Source organism: Hylobates moloch, unplaced genomic scaffold, assembly GCF_009828535.3.
Source record: "Hylobates moloch isolate HMO894 unplaced genomic scaffold, HMol_V3 SCAFFOLD_7, whole genome shotgun sequence".
Taxonomy (NCBI): domain Eukaryota; kingdom Metazoa; phylum Chordata; class Mammalia; order Primates; family Hylobatidae; genus Hylobates; species Hylobates moloch.
The window spans coordinates 117,057,733-117,083,740 of record NW_026652282.1 but is presented as its reverse complement, the minus strand read 5'-3'; the positions used below and the strand labels follow the sequence as shown (position 1 = coordinate 117,083,740).

Sequence of the window (26,008 nt, the reverse complement as noted above, 5' to 3'; positions counted from 1 at the left end):
AAAAAAAAAAAAAAAAAAAAAAAAAAAAAAAAAAAAAAAAAACCAGTTATAAAAGAATTAGAAAAACATGTAATCCCTATGCTTTGGAAGGCCAAGTTAGGAGGATCAGTTGAGGTTAGGAGTTTGAGACCAGTCTGGCCAACATGGTGAGACCTCGTCTCTACAAAAAATTAAAAAAAATTAGCCGGGCGTGATGGCAGGTGCCTGTGGTCCTAGCTACTTGGGAGGCTGAGATGGGAGGATCACCTGAACCCTGGAGTTTGAGGTTACAGTGAGCCGTGATCACACCACTGCACTCAAGCCTGGGTAACAGAGTGAGACCCTGTCTATAAAAAAAAAAAAAAAAAGAAAAAGGATAATTAAAAAGGGGCACTTAACCCTGTAGTAATCCCACACATTTCCAGTAAAGAAGAAAGGTAAATTTCATAAAGATGGATAAGCTCTATATAGATTTGTACTGATTTTAGAGAAGTAAATTAATTTGTTGTCCCATTAACACCTGTAGTTCCTAATCCTGCAACTATTCTGATCTCAGTATCATTGTCTGAAAAAAATTTTTTTATTGTTCTATGTTCTGCCCTCCCTTCCTCTCTCTCTCCCTCCCTCCCTCCCTCATTCCCTTCCTCCCTTCCTGTCTTCCTCTCTTCCTCCCTTCCTCCCTTCCTCCCTTCCTCCCTTCTTTCCTTCCTTCCCTCCTTCCCCACTTCCCTTTTTTCCTTCCTTATTTTTTTCCTTCCCCCTCTTTCTTTTCTTATAAGTAGACAAGTCTAAATTCTTACTTGCTCATAAAGCAGTCTGATACTTATGGCAGACAATTCCTCAAGGGTTTTGAGACTCCCCTAATGTTTTCTCTAGTCATTTACAGAAACAGATAAATTTGTTTTACCAGAAGGATCTATAATTTTTCAAAATATGGATGATTTTGCTGGTAGCCTCAGAAACTAAAGAGCAATGCAAAACTAACACTTTGGATTTGTTACAATTCTTTGCTTCACAAGGGCATAAGGCCTCACTAGATAAATTGCAACATTGCTTTTCTGAGTAAACTATTTAAGGCATCTGTGTTCAGCTGTGGGCCTTAGAGTGGTACAATCTAGGAGTCATCTCATTTTGCAGATCTAACAGCCGAATGTAGTGCTATGGTTAGAATGTTTATGTCTTATTCTCTCCCCAATTCGTATGTTGAACTCTAATCTCCAATGTGATGGTATTAGAAATGGGGCCTTTGGAGGTGATTAGGGTGTTGCCCTAATGAATGGGATGAATGCCATTATAAAAGAGGCCTCAGAGAGCTTCCTGGCTCTTTCCACCATGTGAGGATGCAACCAGAAGACACCGTCTATGAGGAAGTGAATCCTTACCAGACACTGAATTTGCCAGCATCTTGATCTTATACTTTCTAGCCTCCCAAAAAGTGATTAATAAATGCCTGTTGTTTGTAAGCTACCCAGTTTATGGCATTTTGTTATAACAGCCCAAATGGACTTAGACACAGTTTTGGTACTAATGCAGTATTAAAGAGAGTAGATTCCAGGTTTTGCAGAGTGGGCAAAACCTCTGATGGAGCAACTACATGATAATCCTTCAGATCTTCTGGTTTGGTCCCTAGAATCTGAAGAGGCTTTTGAACAACGGAAATTGGGGATAGCCTCTCTCTTAGCTTTGAAATGTCCAAAGTTTGAAAAATCTGATGTGATTTATGTAATATTCCTGTTCAAAATGATGATATAATAATGTTTATCAATTGGTAATGTAGTATGGCTAAAAGTGGCCACTCAAAAAGCTTCCTAGCTGCAGTGACTTATCATGCAGCTTTGGAAGCTTATGCTTTATCTGCAATTAAGTCTGCATAAGCAGATGAGTTAATACCAGTTAGTAGAACTGCAATTATTAGTTCTGGACTAAAAATAAACATAAAACTATATACATAATAAACATATGTTTGATGTCTGTCATGCAACAGAGAACATTTTTTTAAATAGAGGATTTTTGACTTCAATAACAACTAAAAAAATCACATGGAAAATTGATAGCTGATTTGTTAGGGACTTTACATCTGCTTTCTCAGATACTAGTAATTCATTTTGCTGATAGAGCTGTAAAAGCTGCTTTTACTTATTTTTTATTTTTATTTTTTAGATGAAGTCTTTCTCTGTCACCCAGGCTGTAGTGCAATGGCATGATCTTAGCTCACTGCAACCTCCGCCTCCTGGGTTCAAGCGATTCTTCCGCCTCAGCCTTCTGAGTAGCTGGGACTACAGGCATGTGCCATCACACCCAGCTAATTTTTGTACTTTTAGTAGAGACAGGGTTTCGCCATGTTGGCCAGGCTGGTCTCGAACTCCTGACCTCAGGTGATCCGCCTGCCTCAGCCTCCCAAAGTGCTGGGATTATAGACGTGAGCCACTGCGCCCTGCCAAAAGCTGCTTCTAAAACATGGCTGGCTCCAAACTTAGAAGCTCTATTTTTAATACAACAAGAAGCTTTTGTTCATTTTTTAAAATGTGCTTCACAAAAATAAATGAGCAAATGAATTGAAAAAGGAGCTAAAAGAAATTTGATTGGACTGTGGGAATTACCTAACAGTAATTCCTATACTTCAGTCCCAATTTGCTTGGTTAGTGGTGTTGTGTCATCGACAAAATGATCTGAACAAAAGACGAATTTTAAAGGCATTAGACCTCTACTAGGCCTACCAAAAAGATAAAGTTATTCACAACATATTAAAGAGATATGCTATGTAATGTATGCTATTGATGTGCTATTCTTTACGGGCCACTCCAAATATAAGCACAGGAAGTTATCTCTAACCAGCTTTACCAGGAACGTGGTGGCAGTTAGATTTCGGTAAGAGATATTGTCTAGTTTTGGTATGTGTGACATTTGGATGGCCTGAAATCTTTCTGTCTTCAAAAGCTGATCTTCAGTTAAGCAAGATGAATAAACTCTAAAAGTCTACTGTACAACATTGTGCCTATAACCAGTAATACTATATTGTACTCTCAAAAATTTGTTAAGAGGGTAGATCTCTTGTTAAATGTTCTTACCACAATCAAATAAAATTTAAAAAGCTGATGTTTGGAACAGAAAACCAAACACCACATGTTCTCACTCATAAGTGGGAGTTGAACAATGAGAACACGTGGACACAGGGAGGGGAACATCACACAGTGGGATCTGTTGGGGGGTGGGGGGCAAGGGGAGAGAGAGCATTAGGACAAATACCTAATGCATTCAGGGCTTAAAACCTAGATGATGGGTTGATAGGTACAGCAAACCACCATGGCATGTGTATACCTATGTAACAAACATGCACGTTCTGCGTATGTATCCTAGAACTTAAAATAAAATAAAAATAAAAAGCTGATGTTCAGGCAGTGGTAAAGGTTCTCTTAAAACTCACAATTTCGGCTGGGCGCGGTGGCTCACGCTTGTAATCCCAGCACTTTGGGAGGCCGAGGCGGGCGGATCACGAGGTCAGGAGATCGAGACCACGGTGAAACCCCGTCTCTACTAAAAATGCAAAAAATTAGCCGGGCGTGGTGGCGGGCGCCTGTAGTCCCAGCTACTCGGAGAGGCTGAGGCAGGAGAATGGCGTGAACCCGGGAGGCGGAGCTTGCAGTGAGCTGAGATCGCGCCACTGCACTCCAGCCTGGGTGACAGAGCGAGACTCCGTCTCAAAAAAAAAAAAAAAAAAAACTCACAATTTCCACTTCTGGGATACCAGAGCACATTGAGTAGGACAGAGGAAGTCATTTTACTTCTACTGTTGCCCAGGAATTATGCCAAATGTATGCAGATTCCTATAAGCCTGAGTCCTTTGGACAAGTAGAGTGAATGAATCAAACTCTTAAAAAACTGCTTGGCCAAGATTTAGTAATCTAACATGTTAAAATGGCTTAGAGCTTTGCCACTAACCTTATCAAAAATTAGAGTGACCCCTGCAAGCAGGCAAGCATAGTATCTCTCCCTTTGAACTTATGGTTGGCAAGCCTATGAACTTGGGTCTGAGACCATGTTCTGTTCCCAATTTAACTGAATCCTCTCATAAACATGTTCAATAGTTAAAAGGCCTTCTCTTTTCCCTAGAAACCCTGAGACTTACAGTCATAAGGACTTGCCTGAGTCAGTCTGCCACCCTTATAGAATAGGAGACTTCATCCACATAAAGGTATTTCAAAGGAAAGACAGGTTGTCAGTCTATTGGGAGAGACCCTTTCAGGTGCTGCTGATCACTCATACTGCTATCAAAGTGAAGGAGAACCATAGCTGGATTCATGCTTTCTATGTGAAGCCAGCACCACAGGAGGACTAGACAGTTCCCACAAAGAACTTCGCTAGAGTAATGGATATTGGTACTGAACTCAACTGAAAAGAGGTATTCTTTATTTTTAAAAAATTTTTTTTGAGACTCGGTATCACTCTGTCCCCCAGACTGGAGTGTTGGAGTGCAATGGCATGATCTCGGTCACTGCAACCTCTGCCTCCCAGGTTCTAATGATTCTCTTGCCTCAAAAAGATGTATTCTAAAAAAATGATTGCTATTTTCATAGTACTACTCAGGCAGAGGTTATTTGAATCACCACAATAAAGAATCACATTTATTGGAAAGCAAACATTATTATTACACCAAATTTCTGCATTCCCAGTAATGGTTCCTCCAACCACATATTTCCAATGAGCTCTAAATTGTACTCCCGTTGTGGATATGCTCTGGATTACTGGCTGAGTACAACTGAGATCATCCTCATTAGTAATTTTTGATAATAACAAAGTTAAAGTAATTAGTATGCATCCAGGTACTCAAGTTCTAACTTTAACACAACAATATTTTATTAACTGGCTTGATTGAGAGAATGACATAGAAAAGAAAAATATCTAATTAACAGATGAACAGAAATCTGGCACCTACAGATTACTAGCAACTACAAAAGACAGATATAGTGTCACTACTAACATTGGGAGGCAGGTTTTCTCCAGTATGGGTGGATAAACAAAGGTGGATGCCTGTTATTTATAGAGATTTAGCTGACTGTTTTAATTATATAACTATTTAGACCAATGGAAAAAATGGCCCATAAGATGGATTTTTCCTTAAGGCTTAAAACACTAAAGTTGGCTGGACATGGTGGCTCAAACCTGTAATGCCAGCCCTTTGGGAGGCCAAGACAGGTGGATCGTTTGAGCCCAGGAGTTTAAGACCAGCCTGGGCAACACAGCGAGGCCTCATCTCTACAAAAATACAAAAATTAGCTGGGTGTGGTGGTGTGTGCCTATAGTCCCAGCTACTTGGGAGGTTGAGGTGGGAGAATTGCTTGAACCCAGGAGTTTGAGGTTTCAGTGAGCTATGATCATGCCACTGCACTCCAGCCTGGGCAACAGAGTGAGACCTTGTCTCAAAAAAAAAAAAAAAAAAAAAACAAAAAAAAACGAATAAAAAACCAAAAACCAAACACAAAGCAAATTAAAGTTGTGCACATTAAACACTAGGAGTTCAATCCGTACTCTAAAGTCAGTGCCTCGTAAGACTTTTAACTAGTTGATAGCCATGGATTTCTTTCTACTTCTCATCTTAAAACAAAGTTATTTAGGAAGATGAGGCAATCACTGAACGGCCTAAATTACCATGTAAATGTGATGTTACTCATGTAATTGATGGAAACTCAGGAGAAATTTATTGGGGCATCAAAGAAAAACTGTTAATTAAAATTTGAAATTAGCAGGGTCCTGAGTTAAGCTACTCTATAGGCCTGGATTGGGCAAGACTTCATGAGGAACTACAAAATAATGCTCCATAGTTAATTATTTGAAAGTGCAAGTAATAAAGACATCACAACAATTTATAAAATTAATGTATGACTAAAACATTTTTTCATTGCTAATCAAGACTCTGGGCTTCTGCCATCTTTTCAGCCTCAGCTGGATAAAAACAGAGACACTTCTGGAAGGAACATAATGGTGGTGGCTGCCCAAGGAGAGCCCCAAGTCCAGTTCAAATTGGTATTGGTTGGTGATGGTGGTACTGGAAAAACTGCATTCATGAAATGTCATTTGACCAGTGAATTTGAGAAGTGTGTAGCCACCTTAGGTGTTGAGGTTTATCACCTTGTATTCCACACCAACAGAGGATTTATTAAGTTCACTGTATGAGATACAGCTGGCCAGGAGAAATTTGGTATACTGAGAAATGGCTATTATATTCAAGCCCAGTGTGCCATTATAACGTTTGATGTAACATCTTGAGTTATTTACAAGAATGTGCCTAACTGGCATAGAGATCTGGTATGAATATGTGAAAACATCCTCATGTTGTATGGCAACAAAATGGATATTAAGGATGGGAAAGTGAAGGAAAAATCTACTGTCTTCTACTGAAAGAAGAATCTTCAGTATTATGACATTTCTGCCATAAATGCCAAAAAGTAACTACAACTTTGAAAAGCCCTTCCTCTGGCTTGCTAGACAGCTCATTGGAGACCCTAACTTGGAATGTGTTGCCATGCCTGCTCTTGCCTCACCAGAGGTTGTCATGGACCCAAATTTGGCAGGGTAGTATGAGCGTGATTTAGAGGTTGCTTAGACAACTGCTGTCCCAGATGAGGATGATGACCTGTGAGAATGAAGCTGGAGCCCAGTGTCAAAAGTTTAGTTTTATAGGCAGCAGTTCTGTGATGTCAAGTGGTGCACTGTGTGTGCCACTTTATTATCTAGCTAAAGGCAACATGTGCTCCATCTGTGGGATGCTGAAGGAGATGAATGGGCTTTGGAGTGAATGTGACAGTTTAAAAAATACCTTCATTGTTTGGACCTGCATATTTAGCTGTTTGGGAATGCAATTGATTTCTTCTTGAGTTTCAAATGTAAGGCTGCTACTGTCACATCACAATATTCAGTTGTGCCTAACTGGCATAGAGATTTGGTATGAGTATGTAAAACATCCTTATGTTGTTCAGTGGGGAAATTTTGTTTGTTACTATCATTGCCATTCCTTTTTGTTTAGAATCAGAATAAAAGTGTATTTCAAATATCTTTTAAAAATCTGATTTAACTATTCAGCATTAGTATAATATATTCAAAGGTTATTTCCCCGAGGCAGATAAAAATTTCTAAAAAATTCACTTTCTACAAATTTAGTAATTCTGATGTTCTATCATGCTTCTAATAATTGCTTTGCTTTGTATTTTACTACAGATTTGCTGATTTTAGATGGCTACAACTGCCCAGAGAAAGGGAAAAAAACCAGAATAAAGATAACTAAAAAAATGTGCACGTTACTATTTTATAGTAACACAGGCAGGAGATTGTAAGGACAGATACAAATTAACAATGAGAGGCTTAATTACCCCCATTGAAAATAAGGTATGAGATTTCTCTCCCCTCCTTTTTTTCCAGAACATTTACTTGAGAAAACTTATAATTGTAAGTACTTTCTCCTCTCTTTTAAATGTACATAAATCCTTTTGCAGACTAAGTACGTCTTTTGCCATCTTTGTGACCCACAAATGTCTTTCTCAACAATGGACCTAAGAGTCATCTCTTTGAAATGTAAATATCAAGGGAGAAAGCACCCTCATTTCCCAGTTCCTGTGGGAGGGTAGCAGCCTAACTTTGGTCGCCATCTTACTCCAAGTGTCAGAATCACCTCCTGTCGTAAAGATATGAGAGGTTTATTTTTCCCTTGGATAAAGCCAATTAGCTAACACAATGGTAATGGTAACCTGGTGTCTTAGTCTGTGCTGTTATAATGAAATACCACAGACTAGGTAATTTATAAACAACAGAGATTTATTTCTCATGGTTCCAGAATCTGGAAAATCCAAGATCAAGGAATGGACAGGTTTGGTGTCTGGTTGTTACTGGAAATGAGTCCCGATCCAGACCCCAAGAGAGGGTTCTTGGATCTCGTGCAAGAAAGAATTCGAGGCGAGTCCATAGAGCAAAGTGAAAGCAAGTTTATGAAGAAAGTAAAGGAATAAAAGAATGGCTACTCCATAGGCAGGGCAGCCCCGAGGGCACTGCCCATTTTTATGGTTATTTCTTGATTATATGCTAAACAAGGGGTAAATTATTCATGCCTCCCCTTTTTAGACCATAGAGGGTAACTTCCCGATGTTGCTTTGGCATTTGTAAACTGTCATGGTGTTGGTGGGTGTGTAGCAGTGAGGATGACCGGAGGTCAGTTTCATTGCCATCTTGGTTGTGGTGGGTTTTAGCCAGCTTCTTTACTGCAAACTGTTTTATCAGGAAGGTCTTTATGACCTGTATCTTGTGCCAACCGCTTATCTCATCCTGTGACTAAGAATGCCTTAACCTCTTGGGAATGCAGCCCAGTAGGTCTCAGCCTCATTTTACCCTACTCCTATTCAAGATGGAGTTGCTCTGGTTCAAACGCCTCTGACATGGTGAGGGCTTGATCTCTGCTTCCAAGATGGCACCTAGTTGCTGTATCCTCTGTCTTAATTTTAGCCCAGAAAGACCCATGTTGGACTTCTACAGAACTGTAAGATAATACGTGTGTTTTTTTTTTTAAGTCACTAAGATTGTAGCAATTTGTTGCTGCATCAATAGAAAACTAATAGAACAAGGTATTTCCCAACAGCTCAGTGCAATTCTATGGAGAAGGTTGCATTTATAAGCTGTTAGCAGCAGCACTCCCAGGAACTGGAGGGTGGGTGCACTCATCATTAAAGGGTTGGCAGTGTTCACTTTAGTAAATCTGCCTAATTCTGGGATGCAATTTAAGGAAGGCTACTGTTTATGATTTTGGTTGCTTTTTTGTTTGTTTGTTTTGGTTCTTTTTAGAGAGCTATTCCTTACCTCAAGGTGAAAAACATATTCTCTTACATGTTCTTTAAATACAATTTTAGTTGGGTTTTATACATATAAATATTTAATCCATCCCTTCCGAAATTTGTGTATGTGTGTGGTAGGAGGTAGAAATTTACCTTTTTCCAGATAGATAGCAAATTGTCTCAGTCTCATTTATCAAGGAGTCAGTCTTCTTTCCCTATTGATTTGAAATATTACAAACCAAATTTCCACAAATGCATGGGTTAGTTTCTGGGCACTAGTGATTTGCTCACCTAATCCCAAATCAGCACCATACTTATTTAATTATTATAGCTTTACAGTATGACTTCATATCTTATGAGTAAAATTTGTTCTCTTTATCTTAAAAAATTGTCTTGGCTATATGAGGGTATTGGTGATGTTGATTCCATCTCTTATTTAAATATATATATGTAAATATATATATGTAAATATATATGTAAACAGCTTTATTGAGATATAATTTACACATCGTACAATTAGCCCACTTAAAGGGTACAATTCAGATTTTTAGTATACACACAGACATGTGCCAGCATCGCTGCAATCAACTTTAGAAACCCTGTACCAAATAACATCCTATGAAGAAACCCTGAAAGAAATCCCTCATTCTCCCCTCCCCCTGAGCCCCTGGCAACCACTAATGTAATTTCTGTCTCTATGGATTTGCCTGTTCCGGATAATAAATAAAAACGGAATCATACAGTGGTGATCTTTTGTGTCTGTCTTTTTAACATAATGCTTTAAAGGTTCATTCATGATGTAGCCTGTATTGCTACTTCATTCATTTTTATGACTAAGTAATATTCCATTATAATGATAGTAACTGGAGGCAGCCAAATGCCTAGGCAGATAGGGGCAGGTCCCTGGTGAAACCCCACCTTCAAACCCAAAACAGCCTGAAACCCGGGGCCCAGAGTGAGAACTTCTATTCCTGCTTGCCTGCTCTCTCCTGATTGGTTCTTTCTGAATAATGCCTTTTAACCAATTGAGTGTTGCCTTTTCCAATACTACCTACGGCCTGCCCTGCCCACATCCTGTACCTATAAAGACCCCAGACTCAGTCAGTAGAGAGAGAGAGATGGCCTGACTTCAGGGAAGAGACCTCCTGACTTCGGGGAAGATGACCTGCCCTTCCCATTCCCTTTCCAGCTCTTCTCTCTGCTGAGAGCTATTTTAATTGCTCAATAAAATTCTTTACCTTCACCATCCTTCAGTTGTCAGAGTGACCTCAGACGTGCACCACCACACCTGGCTATTTTTTTGTATTTTTAATAGAGACATGGTTTCACTATGTTGGTCAGGCTGGTCTCGAACTTCTGACCTCAAGTGATCTGCCCTTCTCAGCCTCCCAAAGTGCTGGGATTACAGGTGTCAGCCACCATGCCCAGCTGACATTTGATTTTTGACAAAAGTACCAGAACAATTCAATGAGAAAAGATAGCCTTTTAACAAATGGCAATGGAACAATTGAAGATCCATATACAAAAAAGGAATCTCAAACTAAACTTCACATCTTATGCAAAAATTGATTCAAAATGTATCACTGACCTAAATGTAAAACATAAAAAGCATAGGAGAGAATTCTTAGGATTTAGGGCAAGGCAGTTTTAGACTAGACACCAAACATATGGTCAATAAAAGGAAAAATTGACAAATTGGACATCATAAAAGTTAAAAACTTCCTCAGCAAAAGCCTGTGCGGAGAGGATGAAAAAACAAGCTACAGACTGGCAGACTGGGAGAAAATATTTGCAAACCCCATATCTGACAAAGGACTAGTATCAAAATTCCATGAAGAACTCTCAAAACTCAACAGTAAGAAAACAATCCAATTAGAAAATGAGCAAAATATATAAACAGACATTTCAGATGTCAAATAAGCACAAGAAAAGATGTTCAATATCATTAGCCATCAGGTAAATGGAAGTTAGAATTATAATGAGATATCACACATGTATCAAAATGGCTAAAGTAAAAAATAGAACACCAAATGCTGGCCAGAATTTGGAAAAACTGATCACTTGAATGTTGTTGATGGGAATGTAAAATTATACAGTCACATTGGAAATAAATTTGATGGTTTCTTACAAACCTAAACATGCAACTATCACACAGCCTACCAATTTCACATTTGGGCATTTATCTCAGAGAAATAGAAACTTATGCTTACACAAAAACCCATACACAAATGTTTGTACCTACTTATTCATAATAACCAAAAGCTGAAAGCAACCCATATATCCTTTCATGGGCGAATAGTTCAATCAACTGTGGTACATCCATATGATGCAATACTACTAACCAATAAAAATGAGTGAACTATTGACACATGCCTTTTCAACAATCCTGTGACCTCAATATCCAGTTTATGAACTTCCTTTGTAATTAACCATCCAGAGTCATCTCTTGCTTGCAGCTAAGAAAACTGATTGATACAAAGAGAAATAAATGTAAGAGGAAACTACAAGAAACGAGAAGTAGAAGTCAGTGACTGCCTTGTTAAAGTTTATAGTTGCCTAAATAGCCAAAGCCAAAAAATGATACCATAGATAATACTAACAGTCAGGTGACAGGCTGAGAGAAGATCTTTTCAATGTATAAAATTGGCAAAAACTAATATTCAAAATTTTAAAGGAATTCTTCGAAAACTACCTGAAAAGACTGGCAACACCATAGAAAACTGGGCAAAAGGCCAGGCGCAGTGGCTCATGCCTGTAATCCCAGCATTTTGGGAGTCTGAGGCGGGTGGATCACTTGAGGTCAGGAGTTTGAGACCAGCCTGGCCGACATGGCAAAAACTCGTCTCTACTAAAAATACAAAAATTAGCTGGGTGTGGTGGTGGGTGCTTGTAATCCCAGCTACTCAGGAGGCTGAGGCCAGGAGAATCGCGTGAACCTGGGAGGCAGAGGTTACAGTGAGCTGAGATCACGCCACTGCACTCCAGCCTGTGTCACAGAGCGAGACTTTGTCCCAATAAAAAGAAAGAAAAATGAGCAAAGCACTTGAATAAGCAAATCACATAGGGGGAAACCAAAATGACTAAACATGTACGAAGAGATGCTCTACCTCACAAGTAATCAGACAAATGCAAATGAAAACAACGAGATATAAGTCTGGACCCATCACATTGTTTAAAGTAAGTTCAATGATCAAGTGGTTGTGAAAATATGAGAGGATGAGAGCAAATCCTTGGATTCTGCTAGTGTGAGGTTAAACCTGTGCAGCCATTCTGATGAGCAATCTGGCAGTGCCTAGTGAAATTAAGAATGTGTGCAACCCAAAGCAATTCGACAGGGGAAAGGAAAGTGATTTCAATAGAGGCTACTTGAAAAACTGCATATTTATATGGAAGTTAAAATACTAGATCTTTAACCTCCCTGCTCAATACAATACACAAAATAAATTTGAGAGGTATTACACACTTAAAGGTAAAAACGAAAGCTATAATGCTCTGGAAGAAAACAGGAGAAAAAACAGGAGAATTTCTTTTTCTTTCTTTCTTTCTTTTCTTTTTTTTTGAGACAGAATCTCACTCTGTTGCCCAGGCTGGAGTGCAGTGGCAAGATCTCGGCTCACTGCAACCTCTGCCCACTGGGCTTAAGCGATTCTCCTGCCTCAACCTCCCACGTAGCTGGGATTACAGGTACATGCCACCACACCTGGCTAATTTTTATATTTTGGATAGAGACGAGGTTTCACCATGTTGGCCAGACTGTTCTCAAACTCTAGACCTCAAGTGATCCACCCAGCTCGGCCTCCCAAAGTGTTGGGATTACAGGTGTGAGCCACTGCCCAAGGCCAAAAACAGAAGAATTTCTGTATGACCTTGGAATAGTCAATGACTACTTAGGACACACAATATACTAATTGCAGAGAAAAATAATTGATAAATTGGACTTCATCAAAATGGAAAAACGAATGCTCATCAAAAGATACCTTAAATAAGCAAGCCAAACACTGGGAGAAATATATATTTTTTATATATTTTTTAATTTTTGTTTTTAACTTTTGTGGGTACATAGTTGGTATATATGTGGGATACCTGAGATATTTTGATACAGGTATGCGACACATATTAATCACATCAGGATAAACAGGGTATTCATCACCTCAAATATTTATCATTTGTGTTTCAAATAATCCAATTATACTTTTTAAGTTATTATTTTGAGACAGGATCTCACTCTGTCACCCAGGCTGGAGTGTAGTGGTGTGATCATGGTTCACGGCAGCCTTGACCTCCTGGGCCCAAGCGATCCTCCCACCTCAGCCTCTCAAGTAGCTGAGACTGCAGTTGTGTGCTACTACGCCTAGCTAAATTTTATTTTTGTAAAGACAGGGTCTCCCTATGCCCAGACTGGTCTTGAACTCCTGGGCTCAAGCAGTCCTCCCACCTTGGCCTCCCAACGTGCTGAGATTACAGGCATAAGCCACTGCACCCAGCCTCTTTTAGTTATTTTAAAGTGAACTATTAAATTATTTTTTACTATAGTCATTCTGTTGTGCTAGCAAATACTAGGTCTTATTCATTCTTTCAAACTATTTTTTTGTATTCATTAACCATCTCCCCCTCCCCCTCCAACTCCTGTCCTAGCCTTTGGTAACTATCCTTCTACTCTCTATCTCCATGAGTTCAATGATCTTAATATTTAGCTCACTGGGAGAAATATCTACACTACATGCACCTGACAAAAGTTTTGTATTCAAAATGCATGAAGAACTCCTATAACTAAATAATATAAACAGAAACCAACTTTTAAAAAAGGGCAAAGCATTTAAATGCATTTCTGAAAGAAGATATGTGAGTGGCCAATAAACACATGAAAAGGTGCTCGACGTTGTTAGCCAACAGAGAGATTAAAATTAAAACTATGAAATATCACTACACACAAGAATAGCTAAAATCAAAAAGAATCATAACACCAAATGTTGGCAAAGATGTAAAACAACTGAAATTTTCATGTATGCCAATAGGAGTATAAAATGATGTAATCAGTTTGGAAAACTGACAGTTTCTTAAAAAGTTAAACATGTACATATTTTACAGCACAGCAATCCTACTTCTAGGTATGTATTCCATAGAAATGAAAGCTTACGTTTACAAAAAGTCTTGTATAAGGACAATCATAGCAGCTTTATTCATAAGGGCCCCAAGCTAGAAACAGAGCAGATGTCCCTCACCAGAAGAATAGATAAACTATGGTATAGTCATACAATCAAATACTATTCACCGATAAAAATGAATTAACTACTGATGTATGCAACATGGATGAATTTCAGAAATATCATGTTGAATGAAAGAAGTCAGGTAAAAAGAAGTCAGGTAAAAAGAAGTACATACTATAAATTCCCATTTATCTGATGTTATGGAATAGGAAAGACTAATCTATAGTGATAGAAATCAGATCAGTGGTTACTTCAGTGGGGAGGACATGGGATTAACTGGGACAGGGCATGAAGGAACTCTCTGGGGTGATGGAAAAGTTCATATCTTGATTTGAGTTACCTGAGTGAGTGCATTTGTAAAAACTGGTTGAACTGTACTTTCAGATCTGTGAATTTTGCTGTATGTAAATTATATTTCATTTTTTTCAAACACAAATATAAAACCTACTGTTAGAATACACCTCAACCTCACAGTAGTGGTTACCTGAGTAAAGGAAGAAAGTAGAAGGAGCTAAAGTGAATGCCTTACCTGTACTCGTAACTTGAAATGAAGAGAGAGAGAGTGTGTGTGAAAGGGAAAACGAATGCATGTCCCATGAACTTGCTCTAGTATTCCTCCTAATTTTTTTTTTTTTTTTTTTGAGACAGAGTCTTGGTATGTAGTCCAGGCTGGAGTGCAGTGGCGCGATCTCAGCTTACTGCAACCTCTGCCTCCTAAGCTCAGGCAATCCTTCCACCACAGTCTCCCAAGTAGCTGGGACCACAGACGCATGCCACCATGCCTGACTAATTTTTGTATTTTTTGTAGAGCTAGGTTTTTACCATGTTGCCCAGGCTGATCTTGAACTCCTGAGCTCAAGCGATCTGCCCACCTCAGCCCCCCAAAACGCTGGGATTACATGCCTGAGCCACCACACCCGGCCCCTCCTACCTGCTTTGTGATTCCATCTCATTCTGCTCTCTGGCTCATTTTACTCAAGCTTCCTACTGAATGTTGGTGTTCATCATCATTTTAGCTTCTATCTTTTGTCATCTGAAAATACCAATGTTGCTTAAAGTGGATCATAATCTCTTGCGCTGCTTGCTAAAAATGCAGATTGTACCTACCTCATAGGGCTACTTGGGCAACTGCATGAGATAATGGTTATATGATGCTTAAAATGGTGCCTATGACAAAGTAAGGACTCCTCCAAAAATTCTGTATTATTATTATTAGTTATTGTTGTTGTATTATTGAAACAGAATATTGGAAGTTGGTGGTGGAGAATTTTCTTTTTTTTATTTTACTTTAAGTTCTGGGATACCTATGCAGAACACGCAGGCTTGTTACGTAGGTATACATGTGCCATGGTGGTTTGCTGCACCTATCAATCCATCATCTAGGTTTTAAGCCCGGCATGCATTAGGTATTTGTCCTAATGCTCACCCTCCCCTTGCCTCCCACCCCCAGAGAATTTTCATTTTTATTAAAATCTTCAGGTGATTCTGATGCATATTGAGTTTTGGAACCACGGAGGAACATACTCCCTAAGGAATTTCATTCATACACATGACCTCAACTACTACTTGTATGGAAATGACTCTCGAAACACATTTCCAGATATTTCTCCTGAGTTCCAGATTCTAATATATCCAATTTCTTCTGGATACCTCCATTTGGATAGCCCATAGATACCCTACAATTGACAGATTTGAAAACATACTCAGAGTCTTTCCCTGGACCCCCTTTCCCTTCTTTCCCAGGCCTAGTGAATGGCAGTTCTGCATTTCATTCAGCTGAACCAGAAAGTAAAGAATCATCTAGATTCTTCCTTCTCTCTTCCCATTCAACATCCGTTTGCTGACAACATTTACTTTCTTTGATACCCATTTTCTGTCAAGCCTACCCCCTTTATCAGTCTGGGTTTTTGTTTCCTCATTTGCATCTCACGGCTGCAGCCCAGGTCCTCTTCTCCCTTGCCTGGACTGTGGCAACGGCACAAATTGGTCTTCCTCTTCCCAGAATATCACCAATTCTAGGAGTGCATGAATTAAAGCTATATATCCTATGAGTCTCAAAGCACTTCATTCTTGTGCAAACACCATGGCATTTCTTTTCCCTGCTTACAAAAGTAACACTTTCTTATGACAAGCAATAGGCAACAAAGAAAGATACAAAGAATAGATAGAATAATAACATATGTAACAAACCTGCATGTTGTGCACATGTACCCTAGGACTTAAAGTATAATAAAAAAGTTTTATATATATGTGTGTGTGTATATATATATATATATATATGTATGTATAAAAAATAGAATAATACAGTTAGCTGAGCATGGTGGCACACACCTGCAATCTTGGCTACTTGGGAGGTGGAGGCTGGAGAATTACTGGAACCCAGGAGGTGGAGGTTGCAGTGAGCCAAGATCATGCCACTACAATCCAGCCTAGGTGACAGAGTGAGACCCTGTTTCAAACAAACAAACAAACAAACAAAACACAACAACAACAAAATAGAATAATAAGCAATCATAATACCACCACGCAGAGATGAGTATTACTAACATTTTGTTTGTATTCATTTATTTATTTTAGAGACATATTCCCACTGTTGTTGTCCAGGCTGGAGTGCAGTAGCACAATCATAGCTCACTGCAGTGTTTTTATTTTTATTTTTAGGTTTTTTTTTTTTTTTGAGATGGAGTCCCACTGTGCCACCCAGGCTGGAGTGCAGTGGCGTGATCTCGGTTCACTGCAACCTCCGCCTCCCGGGTTCAAGAGAATCTCCTGCCTCAGCCTCCTGAGTAGCTGGGATTACAGGTGTACACCATCATGCCCGGCTAATTTTTTTGTAATTTTAGTAGAGATGGGTTTCACCATGTTGGCCAGGATGGTCTCAATCTCCTGACCTCGTGATCCACCCACCTCAGCCTCCCAAAGTGCTGGGATTACAGGCGTGAGCCACCACGCCTGGCTTTTATTTTTTTATTAAAGGATAACTTGCATACTGTAAATCTTAATGAATTTTTACGTATAAATAGACTTGTGTACTCATCACCCAGAATACTGCCATCAACACAGACAGTGCCCTTGTGCCCCTCCACAGTCTATACCATTCACCAGAAAGAACCACTATTCTGATTTGTATCATTGTAGATTAATTTTACCAGTTTTTGAACTTTATCTGCATGGAATTATACAGTATTTACTCTTTTATGTCTGTCCTCTTTTGTTCAAAATTACATCCATGAGATTAATCCATGTTGTTGGGCATATCAGTAGCTCATAACTATTAACATTTTGATGTATGTCTTTTCAGAAGTTTTTCTATACACACTCAGACACTAAAATAGTGTCTATGTTATGACCTTTTTCTCCTTTTCATGTCATACAGGGATGTATCATCTTACAATTGTTTTGTTCTGGTTAAAAAGTCAATACATTCTTACTGTATAAAATGAAATGCTACTGAAATACATAATTTAAAAAGAAAAAGTCTCCCACAATTTCCCAATACACCCACAATAGCACTAACATAGAGGAGGTCATGGACGTGGCATTTATCATTCATTCAACAAGCTTTTAATGAATGCCTTTTATGTGCTAGGCATTTTTTTGACACTGAGGGTACAGCAGTAAACAAAACAAAGCCCTAGCTATCATGAAACTTACTTTATAGTGGGACCTACTAACAAATAAACAATTAAATATGTAATGTAATATCAGGTTAGTGATAAATGCTATAATGATAAGTAAAAAAAAGAGAGAAAGAGTGATGGTGGATTTTCAATAGTATGGTCAAAAAGAAGGCTTTTGGAGGAAATAATATTTTATGAACAGAAAGAAAAGCAAGTGCAGGCCAGGTGTGGTGGCTCACGCCTGTAATCCCAGCACTTTGGGAGGCCGAGGCGGGCAGATTACCTGAGGTTGGGAGTTCGAGACCAGTCTGGTCAACATGGTGAAATCCTGTCTCTACTAAAAATACAAAAAAACTAGCCGGGCATGGTGGTTATAACCTGTAATCCCAGCTACTCGGGAGGCTGAGGCAGAATTGCTTGAGCCCGGGAGGCAGAGGTTGCAGTGAGCCGAAATTGCACCACTGCATTCCACACTCCAGCCTAGGTGACAGAGCAAGACTCTGTCTAAAAAAAAAAAGAAGAAGAAAGTGCAAAGGCCCTGAGGTTGGGACCTGCACGCATGCAAGGAGGCCAGTGGGTCTGGAACAGACCAACCAAAGAGAAGTGTAGTAGAAAATAGGGTTTGGCATTCTGGACTTAGGAAGGGGCAAAGATTTCACGATGGAGATACCAAAAGCAATTGCAACAAAAGCAAAAACTGACAAATGGGATCTAATTAAACTAAAGAGCTTCTGCACAGCAAAAGAAACTATCAACAGAGTAAACAGACAACCTACAGAATGGGAGAAAATTTTTGCAAACTATGCATCTGACAAAGGTCTAATATCCAGCATCTATAAAGAATTTAAACAAATTTACAAGGAAAAAACAGCCTCATTTAAAAGTGGGCAAAGTACATGAACAGACACTTTTCAAAAGAAGACATACATGCAGCCAAGAAACACATGAAAAAAACCTCAACATCACTGATGATTAGGGAAATGCAAATGAACACCACAATGAGATATCTATCATCTCACACCAGTCAGAATGGCTATTATTAAAAAGCCAAAAATAACCGATGCTGATGAGGTTGCAGAGAAAAGGGATCGCTTATACACTGTTGGTGGGAGTGTAAATTAGTTCAGCCATTATGGAAAGCAGTGCGATAATTCCTCAAAGAGCTAAAAACAGAACTACCATTCGACCCAGCAAACCCATTACTGGTATATACCCGAAGGAAGAGAAATCATTCTGTCATACAGACACATGCCCGTGTATGTTCATTGTAGCACTGTTCACAATAGCAAAGACATGGAATCAACCTAAAAGTCCATGAATGACAGATTGGATAAAGAAAATGTGGTACATAGACACCATGGAATATTATGCAGCCATAAAAAGGAACAAGATCATGTCCTTTGCAGGACATGGATGGAGCTGGATGCCATCATCTTATGAAACTAATGCAGAAACAGAAAACCAATACTGCATGTTTACACTTATAAGTGGGCGCTAAATGGTGAGAACACATGGAGACATAGAGGGGAACAACAGATACTGGGGGGCCTAGTGGAGGATGGAGAGAGGATGCAGGAGGAGGGAGAGGATCAGAAAAAAATAACTAGTAGGCACTAAGCTTAATATCGGGGTGATGAAATAATCTGTACAACAAACTCCAATGACACGAGCTTACCTATATAACAAACTTGCACATGTACCCTTGAACTTAAAATAAAGGTTAAAAAAAAAAAGAAAATAAAGCTTGAAAGTAGGCAAGGGTCAGATATTGTAGGGCCTAGTAGTCTATCTAAGTCCTTTGAATTTTATTATAAATATGATGGAAAGCCATTGGAGAGTTGAGAGCGGGTGAAGGAGATTATCTCATTTGTGTTTTAAAAGAATTACTCTGGCTCCTTTGTAGAGAATAGACTGCATAAAGGAAAGAATAGAAGTGGATACCCCAGGTGAGGAGCTATTGGCAGTGATCCCGGTGAGAGACAATGTGGCTTAGGCCAGGGTAGCAGCAGGGGAGAAGGTCAGAGGAGCACTGGTTCTGGACTTGTGTAGAACTGACAGGACTTGTTGGTTGCCCTGATACAAAGTGTAAGAGAAGGAGAGGAAGTGAAGCACAACTCCAAGGTTTTTAGACTTGATGATTTCAGTATTCACATAGATCAATCAAACCTCCTTGCCTCTCAGTTTCTTTAGGAAGAACTGGCTTGATGCGTGCATTGGGTGAAAAGATTAGGTGCCCAATTTGGGTCATATTGAGTTTGAGATTAGATCATCCAAATGGAGATAGTGAGTAGGCAATGGAAATATGAGTCTAGAGTTCAAAGTAGAGGTCAGGGCTGGGGATTTACTGCCACGAAGCTGGATGAAATCACCCAGGGAGTGAATGCAGATAGAAAAGTGAAACTGCCCAGGGCCTGAGTCCTAAAGCACTCCCATATTTCATAACCTGAAAGAAGAGGAGAAACTGGCAAAAGAGACAAACAGAAACCAAGGAGGCCAAAGGAAAACTGTGTGGAGTCATGGAAGCCAAATGAAAAATCTGTTTCAAACAGAGCCACTGTTAGGCCATATTATTCCTGTGTGAAAATAAAACAATACAAGCAAAAAGCCCTATTTCTTCCTCCAGTAGAAGAAAACAATTAATATTCTATTTATTTTCCAATAAGAATGGTTACAAAACCCATATACTCATTTTGCATAAATTGTACAAATCAAATATTGAACACAAAAGTATAGACAATCCCAAAATTTAATCACAACTAGGAACTCAAAGCCACCAGGATATAATAATTTATTATAAAATAGTTTCACATTTTGCTTTTATCAAAACAAAATTCTTTATGGCAGTTTCAATGCTTGCTTGCTTGCTTGTCACTATATATGACAGTCTTTTAACATTGTACATATTAAGTAGTTCTTAATAAATTTTAATTTTGGGAAGCTACATTCTTTAATGGTGGCCATTGTTGACAAAATTAATATGTCCTGAGACTCATGAGCTATCTGCAAATGTACCTGATAAATTATTGCTGCAAATACGTTGCAGCACTTCAACAAGAGTCTTAATAGTTTTTTTTATTTTTTATTTTTTGAGACAGAGTCTTGCCATGCCACCCAGGCTGGAGTGCAGTGGCACGAACAGGGCTCACTGCAGCCCCGACCTCCTGGGCTCAAGCAATCCTCCCACCTCAGCCTGCCAAATAGCTGAGACCACAGGAATGTGCCATCACGTCTGGCTAATTATTAAATTTTTTGTTTGTAGAGGCAGGGTCTCCCTATGTTGTGCAGGCTTGTGTCAAACTCCTGGGTTTAAGTGAGCCTCCTGCCTCGGCCTCCCAAAGTGCTGGGATTATAGGCACAAGCCACGTCTGGCCTAGAGTCTTACTAGATTTTAGTAATCAACTTTTTAGTTCCAGATTTTAGTTCCTCACACATTAAAAATCATCAATATCACAATCCATATATATTTTCATCAGTCATTTCAATTGTAAAATTTTTGTAGATGTATTTGTTAATTTTATTATTAGTTTATATTTATATTATTATTTTATAATAATTAAGTTACATATGTTTTTTAGAACACTGTAAAGGCAATTATACTTGGCTGAATAATGGTCCCCCAAAGATATCAGTTCCTAATTCCTGGAACCTATAAATGTAACTTTATTTGGAAAGAAGATTTTTGCAGATGTAATTAAGTTGAGGATTTTTTTTCCGAGAGAGAGTCTTGCTCTGTTGCCCAGGCTGGAGTGCAGTGGCACAATCTTGGCTCACTGCAACCTTCACCTCCTGGGCTCAGGTGATTCTCCCACCTCAACCTCCCGAGTAGCTGGGACCACAGGTGCCTGACACCTTGCCTGGCTAATTTTTTGTATTTTGGTAGAGATGGGGTTTCACCATGTTGCCCAGGCTGGTTTTGAAATCCTGGGCTCAAGCAGTCTGCCTGCCTTCACCTCCCAAAGTACTGGGATTACAAGCATGAAGCACCATGCCCAGCCCAAGTTGAGGGTCTTGAGCTTAGGAGGTTATCCTGGATTGTCCAAGTGGGACATAATGCCATCACAAGTGTCTTTATAAGAAAGAGGCAGGGGGGAGACTACAGACACACAGAGGAGGTACTGTGAAGACAGACACAGATTGTGGCTACAAGCCGAGGAATGCCAGCAGCCACCAGAAGCTGGAAGAAGCAAGGAATGGATTCTCTCCTGAAATCTCTGAAGGAAGCATGGCCCTACTGACAGCTTGATTTCAAACTTATGGCTTCCAGGAGACTGTGAGGGAATACATTTCTGTTGTTTTAAGCCACTAAATTTGTGGTAACTTGTTATAGCAGCCATAGGAAATGAATACAGCCATTATAATCTTTATTATAAATTTTTCCTTTAAATATGATATTTTATTTACTCATCTATTTCAATTTGAAAGCACGTACTGTTTATTAACTGATCAGATTAGAAAAATAATCACAGTAGACACCTTAGTTCATTCTTCTAAGAAGCCTGTTGATCTGGTCCTCCCTGTTGCCAGCATCTCCACCTTCTACAAAATGGGTGGTCTTTTTCTTCATTCCACCTCTTGGAGGGGATAATTTGAAGGGCCACATGAAGTTATTTGTTTCTTTGAAGCGTTTTCCAACAGTATAGATCTCATTAACAAGATCCTCCCTGCAGATTATACTGTATTTACCAAGAGATCGAGCAATCAAAGTGTTATCTGTCAAGGCAACTCACTTCTCATTGATTTTGCCATAACCACGCTTGCAGATTAGGTCATTTACTGACTTCAGCTTTGGGTACCCCCAGGCAATATATGGTTTTACAATCATCAGCATGTTAATTGAATCCTTTTTGAACTTCACAAAGGTTCCATTGAAGATTTGACGAAGGTGAAGAAGCTGCAACACCTTTTGGACCTTTGGGCTCAGAGCATCCTGATGACAAATGCCAATTTGGGTTTGCGGGTACATAGAAAGTTGCCAGCTTTTCTTGCCATCCTAGCTATTTTAATTTCAGCTCTGTACATTTGTCTATATTCCTTGTGATAGTGCTTCATTTTTTTCATACAAAAGCTTCCTCCTTGCCTTTCAAAGCATCTTTTGGGCAAACTTCTCTCTCAGGCTCTGCGAAATTCCTCCACTTTTTCTTAAGGGTTCCTGGAACAGCAGGAAACTTCTTCTCTTTGACACCCTCTATGGTTTCAGCCAGAAAAGAGCTAAATATGATATTTTATACAATGAATTTTTTTTCTTTTGAGACAGAGCCTTGCTCTGTGGCCCAGGCTGGAGTGCAGTGGCGTGTGATCTTGGCTCACTGCAACCTCTGCCTCCCGGGTTCAAGCGATTCTCCTGCCTCAGCCTCCCGAGTAGCTGGGATTACAGGCGTGGGCCACCATGCCCAGATAAGTTTTGTATTTCTAGTAGAGACGGGGTTTCACCATGTTGGCCAATCTGGCCTCGAACTCCTGACCTCAGGTGATCTGCCTGCCTTGGCCTCCCAAAGTGCTGGGACTACAGGCGTGAGACACCGCGACTGGCCAAAATGCCCATTGACCCCGACATGATAGGAACGATTTTTTTCTTTTTCCAACTTTTATTTTGATAATAGGTTCAGGGAGTGCATGCGTAGGTTTGTTACATGGGTAAATTGCATGTCACAGGTGTTTGGTATACAGATTATTACCCCAGGTAATGAACATAGTACCCAACAGAATACCATTCTCAACATAGGCCCTGGGAAAAATTTCGTGGTGAAGACTTCAAAAGTAATTGCAACAAAAACAAAAATTCGTAAGTGAGATCTAATTAAACTAAAGAACCTCTGCACAGCAAAAGAAACTATCAACAGGGTAAACAGACAACCTACAGAATGGGAGAACATATTTGCAAACTATGCAACTGTCAGAAGTCTAATATCCAGAATTTATAAGGAATTTATATAATATTTTAAAAAGTTGAATTTGAAATTGATCATAGATTGGCTCTATGGGATTATGTAGATCATATATGGGCTCAGATATACAGTTGAAATGAATTGTATTTTGCCTTTTTCTAGTGTTTCTATATTGGAGAAGTTGGTGTCGATTTTAAGAGACCGTACAATTTGTTTAGCATTATTAACAATTTTTTTCTTAAATAGTACTGTTCAGTTTTTGTCAAATAATTTCTAACTTCTTTCAATGCTTTAAGGAGAACCTGTACTTGGATGACAAACAGCCTTTTCAATTGTGATGACATGCCAAAAACTGAGCTCCTGATACTCACCAAACTCGCTTTTCCTCAAAGAACTGAGAAAACAGGATGTTGAATTGGTCGTGTAGGGTCCTATTGAAATCACCAATCTGAAATCCCTGAGTTCTTAAACTTAGAGTCTTTGAATTGTAAAAATATTAAGATATCTGTGATTGTGAATAGCACTGCTTTGTAAGGCTCTTGTGCAATGGACAACCTGAACCTCTTTTCTGCACAGAAAAGCGCATTACGTACAGTGTGAGAGAACATGGATATTTAATGACATTTATTATGCATATTAGAATGGCATCTGTGAGGGGAATAGTGTTTGTGAATGAAGGAAAAAAATAGGAGGAGAGTTTTTATATGTATGATAAACTGAGTAGTATGATCAATTTAACCTTCTGCATCTGAAGTTGAGGAAACATTTAATGAATATTCAGTAAAAAGAGCTGCGTGTCTAGTCTTTTTTTTTTTTTTTTTTGAGACAGGATCTCACTCTGTCGCCCAGACTGGTTTTGACTCACTGCAACCTCCGCCTCCCGGGTTCAAGAGATTCTCCTGCCTCAGCCTCCCCAGTAGCTGGGATTACAGGCGTGAGCCGCTGTGCCCGACCATGGTGTTTTTTAAAATAAGTACAATTAAGCATCTATTTTTACAAAGGGGATCAGACCATATGTGCTATTTTGCAATTCGCTTTTTAAACTTAGTATATTTTGGATATCTTTCCACGTCAGTACATGATTTATATCATTCTTTCTAGAAGCTGCTTAAGTATTTGATTTGATAGGTGCATTATAATTTAAATCAATGCTCCATTGATATTTGATTTTTTAAAAAAGAATATTTTGCGTATTTATTATTTTATGGCAGAATGCCCAACATAGAGCAATATTGCAAATATTCAACTGTGCAAAAATAGTATGTAGTGGTTTAGTACAAATGGGACTGCTTTAAAAAAATACTGAAACAAAACTTGACGGTACTATAAGAAACATTTAAACTAAGTGGTTTCTAGATCTGCTTAGCTTGAGATCTGTCCTCTGTAGACCTATAATGATGGTTGCTGCCTCCGACCATGATCAATATACAGAATAATCAGTTCCAATTATCAAATGTGATCACAGCGGGTCTCCTTCTCTATATCTTTCTACAGACATGTCTACAGACATGATCTGGCCTGGGTAAAAAGACAATGGAAATTTCTTAGTGGTTGAAAATAATAAGTATGGTACATATTCTCATGATTCTCTTGGTTCTCATTTCTAGTTAGATTGCGCTTAGATGATTTCTTCAGTTTGTCATACAGAATGAGCATTCCACCAATGCCCCTGAGAACATTGGACTATGCATCTTTGTTAAGGGCTTTTCCACATTCATCTTTAAAATCTTCACCCCACAATATATGAAGTTTCCATTATATATGATGTCAGTTCTTTGTGACCAGACTGCATCATCACCTACCCCATCGCAGTATGGAGTAGGGAAGAGAACACGCTGGCCATCCAATTTAGTGATTTTACACACAGTCTTCTATGCCTTTGAATTTTTTTCCCTTGACAGGTTTCCCAATATTCGTTGCCCAATAGGTTCTGGCAAAACCTAAGGAGTAGAAAAAGCTGAAAATGACTCCTGATGTACCACCAGAGGCCAGATTGTCAGCAAAATACCTCCAGAACCCAAGCTGCCCCTCCAGAAGAAGAATATTCACTTCTCCTTGGGAAAGCAGACTATATAATCCTCTATGTCTTTGTACTATTTGTCAGAGGCAATATTTTTACACACACATTGTACCTCTGGCATTGTGAGACCCCTGGGCATCTTTCATTTCAAGAATATTATATAAATGAAGTCATACAGCATATAACTTTTTGAGACTGGCTTTTTTTACTCAGCATAATTCCCTTGTGATCCATCTGAGTTGTTGCATGTATCAATAGTTTATTCCTTTTTAGTCCTGAGTAGTATGCCATGATATGCATGTACCACAGTTTGTTTAACCATTTAACTATTGAAAAACTATTGTACATTATTTAAAGTGTACAACTCAATGGCTTTACGTATATTCATAGAATTGTCCAACCACCACCAAATCAATTTTAGAACATTCTTGTTATTGCTCCCCTTCCCTCTTAAAACCCTCATACCCATGAGTGATAACTTATT

The 26,008-nt window shown here is 39.0% G+C and overlaps 1 pseudogene; it reads left to right on the top strand.

The window, feature by feature from the left end:
- Positions 1-9,250, top strand: part of LOC116812083 (GTP-binding nuclear protein Ran-like) — a 33,322-nt pseudogene extending 24,072 nt beyond the window's left edge.
- The last annotated feature ends 16,758 nt before the right edge of the window (positions 9,251-26,008 follow it).